The following is a 5,597-nucleotide window of genomic DNA, read 5'->3' as shown; positions in this document are numbered from 1 at the left end:
AAGCATTACACTTCACTCATAGTTTGAAAAATTGACGACAGGTGGCATCACTACACATAGCAAGCATTACACAGAAATAGACTTCACGTTAGGTTGTTCACGACACATACATGCATGGGACAGGTCTTCTTCGACCACCTTTATCCAATTAGCAAGCGGAGAGGACTTCTTTCTCTACGTAAATAGGCCTATATATACTTCATTATGCGTTTGAAGTCGTTGAATCAAAGTGATGGATTCTGAGATGAAGGATTTTAATAATGATTATAATATATATACACTGCTCAAAACAATTAGGGGAGCAAGCAAAAAAGTGAAGAAAACCGTGCGAGACAGCCACGTATTGGCATACAATGGATAGTACACGCGTATCAATGCGCAATACAGAAAAAAGACGTAAAAAAATTTGGAATTAAGCTTTAATTCTTTGAAAATATGGGAAAAACATGAAAAGTTGATTTAGGGCAACAATTTGGTTACATGTAAACGATAAAAAAAAGTACTGTTTAGACATGATGCATGAGTTTTAATAGGGCGTGTGGTCTCCTCGAACAGCTAAGACTGCTGCACACCTGTTTGAAATGGATGCGATGAGGTTATCGATCAGACTTTGGGGAATACTGTTCCACTCCTCAAGAAGTGCAATCTGCAAGTCTCGGACAGTAACAGGCGGCCTTGGTCGCGCAGCAATGCGTCGTCCGAGCATTTCCCAAACATGCTCGATTGGATTCAGGTCAGGAGAGCACGCTGGCCATTCCATACGCTGTATTGTTTCAGCTTCAAGCATGTTCTCCACCAGACGAGCTCTATGCGGTCGGGCATTATCATCCTGGAAAACAAAGGAATCTCCAATGGCTCCAGCGTAAGGGATGACATGAGGTCGCAGTATCTCGTTTGCATACCTTCGGGCCGTCAAAGTGCCATTCCGAATGATATGCAGGTCCGTACGTCCGCCTATGCTGATTCCACCCCATACCATCCAACCAGCTCGTCTGTATTGTGACCTTTCACGAACGAATGCGGGGTTATTTCGAGTGCCCCTGTCCCTCCATACCAGAACACGTCGGGTGTCACACTCCAGACTGAATCGGGACTCGTCTGTAAACAGCACTTGGCTCCAATCATGTTGCTCCCAATCTCGATGTTCAGCAACCCATCTTCTTCGGGCCGCACGGTGGCGTGGGGTCAACGGAATGCAGACCATTGGCCTACGTGCATAGAGCCCTCCCTCATGAAGCCGATTACGTACTGTTTGGCTGGACACCCTTCGTCCTGTTGGCAAGAGCAACCGTCTTTGCAGCTGCGTAGCATTCTCTGTTCTGTTTCGACGGGCTGTTAACCGTATATACCGGTCATCAGTTGCTGTAGTGGCGCGTGGCCGACCTAACCCTGGTCGACGTCTAACATTTCCTGTTTCTTGGAATCGATTCCACAGCCTTGCAACAACACTTCCGGCGACTCCAACAGCGTCCGTGACACTACGTTGTGTTTGCCCGGATTCCAGTCTGCCTATAACACGCCATGCCATGGATTCCGGTAAATTACGTTGTTGAGACATCCTCAAGTCACCTTGTCTCAAAAAAAAAAAATACTGCGCATTCGAATTTCACATTCGAATTTCACAGTTACGGCAGTAAAACAGACGTTTCTGCAACATCCCGATTTCTGCCTTATCTCCTTTTTCTGGTTTTTGACGTCATGAACTTTGATTTGCATATGAAGTTTTCTTCTTCCGTTTCCTGCTAGGCTTTAAATTATGGATGATTCATTTTATGTTACTTATCGGTATACATCTTTGCGTAATTTTGTCAAAACCATGTGCTCCCCTAATTGTTTTGAGCAGTGTATATAATGAAAATCATGAGGTTTTAATTGATTATTTTGTATAAATATTTAATGCTTATTCACTCTGCCAATTTGCTTCAACTTTTCTGGTAATGTTTTCTCAATTGACAGATCTAGTAGGCATGTCTTCTCATTTTGATGATACAATCAGATGTAGTCTGATTCGAGTGTTCAACTCTGCGTAAGTCCTTTTTCCATAAAATCATGCTTTTTTTTTTCATGTTCATTAATTAGTTTTATGTCCAATAATACCTTAACTCTTCTCACGTATTTCTCGGAAATTATTTTCAAAGAAATTTTGCAAAAAAATTAAAAAAAAGTTAGAGAATTGTGAATGAGGCTATATATTATCAATCATCACAAAAAATAAGGATTTTGTTAAACGTAAATTAATTACCGAAGGAAAAATTAAAATCAGCATCATTGACATTAGATACATCTTTCTAATGAATTATTGTTTATAATTTTCGCTTGAAGATCTTCATTAAATTAATATAATAATAAAGTAATTTAAATTTCGTAAATTTATAAGATCATTTCCTTTTTTTTTCAATTATAAACGAGAAAAATTATATAAAAATTATTGTAAAAAAAGGAAATTTCTTTGAGAATGCTGATTTTTAATGTGAACTTGTTCAATATTCAATTTTAGCACATTTCTCCAACGAAAAGTACCAACTCTGAAGGCATTAGCAATAAGGTAAGTTGAAATATGTATTTGCTTATGATACAAAGTTTGTAGTATATAAACATATTAAAAAATATATTTTTAATATATAAGTTTTGTCCATCGCCGCCTTTACATTTGACACGAGGCCCGTTGTGAAACTGATCGAGGACACCCCCCATCCTTTGGAATAATAGGCCAAAATTCAATTATGGATTCATTCTTTTAATATTTGTTAATTCCCCAAATTATTTAGATTATCCTAGTCGAAGTGAAATTGTTTTATTATTATTAAAAAATTTTTAAATCAAGTGATCATGCATATTTTTTTTTCTTCATTTATAATATCGTTAGAGCGGGGCCCGATGTGGCCGCCCTTTCGCAAACTCTAACGGGAGGTTCAGGTTTCGTTATGAGATATTAATTCTTTTAAACTTATTATTAGTTCATGAGTCATAAGAGCAAATTCTCTACATTTATCAATACCTTGAGCATAAAAATTTTCTTAAAGTTCGATGTGAGCACGACTGTTTTTTTAATAGACTTACTTGTAAACGTATTACAGTCAGACCCAAGGCCATAACGGGACAGTTGCCCCCCCCCCTCTGGTTCTGGCCCTAGTCAGACCCACTTATAACGAAATCGTAAGCAAGAGCGAAACTATTTGTTATACGCGAACTTCGTTTTATCCGTACCGGCTTGAAAAATAATGCGTTTGAACAAAATACAACAGTTTACATGCACGCGCGATACACATTTTTCAGTAGGCCTAATCTGAGCATTCTTAAAATGAATAGATGAAAATAATATATTTTAATAAAAAGTAAAAATTCAATTAAAATCTCACGTAATTCAAGTATATAAACAAAAATATGTTGCTTTTTATTGATAATTTTTGTGGACTTCAAACATTTTGTGTTTGAATCATTTTTGACAAATAAACATGCCAAATGTATAATGCCTTTTCTTTTAGTAAGAGACAGCGAAAATTTCTTTCGAATAATTTAAAGATAGAATAACAAACTTCGGGTAGGCCTAATTATTATTATTATTATTTGATACCTCATTTTCTTTATCCATTTCTGGCTTTCAACCAACGGCATAGCTACAATTTTTGAAGCAATGAGTAGCGTTTTGTGCTAGGACATTCTCGAAATCAATTTGCACACGATGAAACCACCGCAACCAACGTCCGAATCTCACTTGACAATGGAAAATCTGCACCAGGGCCGTCCTTAACAGACACGGGCCCGATGTGAAAATAACAGCGGGACCAGAGGCACCCTTACAGTATCGGGGGCTCCTTCTCCCCGATTTAATATATTCTGTGGGAGAGGGGAATCGTAAATTCAGAATAAATGAAAATTATGAAAATTCAAAATAAATTAGTCTCATTAATAAGTCTCATTATCATGAGGCCTTTTACGCACTTGAGGTCCCCGGGCCGTGCTTGGGTAGGCTCTTACGTTAAGACGGCACTGATACTTTGTTGAAATGGGTGTTCGTTATAAGCAATCAAAATACAGTAGCATAGATAAGCAATAGGAAATTCCCGGGACACACACGGAAAAAACTTCATTATATGTATGAATTCATAATATCCGTGTTCGTTATAAGCGAGTCCGACTGTAAGTAGAAGAAAGTAATAAATTAACCGGTTAAAAAAAATTGAAGTGTAATACAGTGGATCCCGCTTATAACGTTTTTCAAAAAACCGTCATACAGAAACATTGTAAGCGGGAAAACGTTTGAAACGGGAAATCTTAATGAGAATTAGTTAGAGTCGGTAACACGAAAATTAGTCGCACTAAACGGGAAAACGTTCTAAGTGGGAACGTTATAAGCTGGATCGATTGTATAGGCCCACTCTGGATGGCTTTTTTCTCAGCCCAGTATATCAAGGAAATAGATATTTTCTGGACATTAGCCGAGGTAAAGTCTCGGAAAGGAAAATCATCGAGTCTTCACCGGGACTCGAATCCAGGTCCTCGACACCACTGGAGACACGACTCAGCCTTCCTTATTTCACGCACTGTGGCGTGAGGCACTGAAGTAGAGGCATTAGTAGCCTCTCTTAACTTTCAAAAAATGGCCCCAGGTGGGACAGTAGAGAGAGACGGCATTTTTCTCAATATATCTAGAAACTGTCTATTTCCTTGTAACAATACTCTTTTTCGATATTTTAATATTTACAGGACAATCATAGACACTCTCCATTATCGTGAATACTTGGCCGACATAGGAGACGGTATGATTTCCTTATTCGACAACAACGTCATTAGTGTACTTATGCAGTACGAGGAGCAATTTCCAATTTTCAATGCTTCCCGAGTTAGTCGCCGTACTGCACCTCCTGGTGTTGGTTCGTCCACTTCTAATGTAGCTCTAGCATCTACATCAACTGCTGGTCCAAATGCTGGTGCATCCACCTCTGATGCAACATTTGAGCAGCCTGTTTCGAATGCTGGGCCTTCAGATGTTGATTCGTTGGCCTCTGATGAATTGCAAGACTCTTCATCAGTTGATGAGCCGAGCAGGATGATGGGTTGGTGTGACTTTTTTGTTTCATTTTATTTATTAGCTTGCATGTATTTTTAAAATTACTGTCAGTAGGTTACATATATATATGTACAGTATTTACATTTTCCAGGCTATATAGGGTATCCGGGCTAAATTTGTACAAAAGTAATGGCTTTTTCTGAGACAACCATACATGCTTAGTTATGAGAGTGCTGCACGGTTGTGATGGGGGATTGCTCCAAGTTTTCTACCAAGGAATCATTGTCGACGGTTGGGCAATTGCGCTGACTGCTATCATGGAGACGCTGTGGTTAGTTGAAGTTAGTTTTCTGCGCTTTTCCAACTTCAAGGTGCAAATGCGAGTGGATCGCCTATTTAAAAAAGGGTCTCTCCACTGAGAGCACGCGCACACACACGATCAGGCCTACAACATTCAAAATTCACTCATAGTAGGCGTACGTGATATAGGCAAAATATACTGCCGAGTGTTTTGCTTCCGAATTTGAAGACAGGTGGCAGACTTCTGGAGTACATGACAGGCATTCCTCAGGAATAAATATAACGA

General features: G+C 38.9%; 1 long non-coding RNA gene across 1 annotated transcript; it reads left to right on the top strand.

Annotated features, from left to right (window-relative positions):
• The first annotated feature begins 1,939 nt into the window (after positions 1 to 1,939).
• LOC149065812 (uncharacterized) lies at positions 1,940 to 4,759 on the top strand. The gene is made up of 3 exons (XR_016195638.1): positions 1,940 to 2,026; positions 2,498 to 2,545; positions 4,708 to 4,759. It is a non-coding gene; the product is annotated as an uncharacterized LOC149065812 (long non-coding RNA).
• The last annotated feature ends 838 nt before the right edge of the window (positions 4,760 to 5,597 follow it).

Source organism: Pholcus phalangioides, unplaced genomic scaffold (genome assembly GCF_987345545.1).
Source record: "Pholcus phalangioides strain wild (caught in Gottingen) unplaced genomic scaffold, Ppha-v1.0 ptg000039l_1, whole genome shotgun sequence".
NCBI lineage: Eukaryota > Metazoa > Arthropoda > Arachnida > Araneae > Pholcidae > Pholcus > Pholcus phalangioides.
This window is presented reverse-complemented; position numbering and strand designations above follow the sequence as displayed.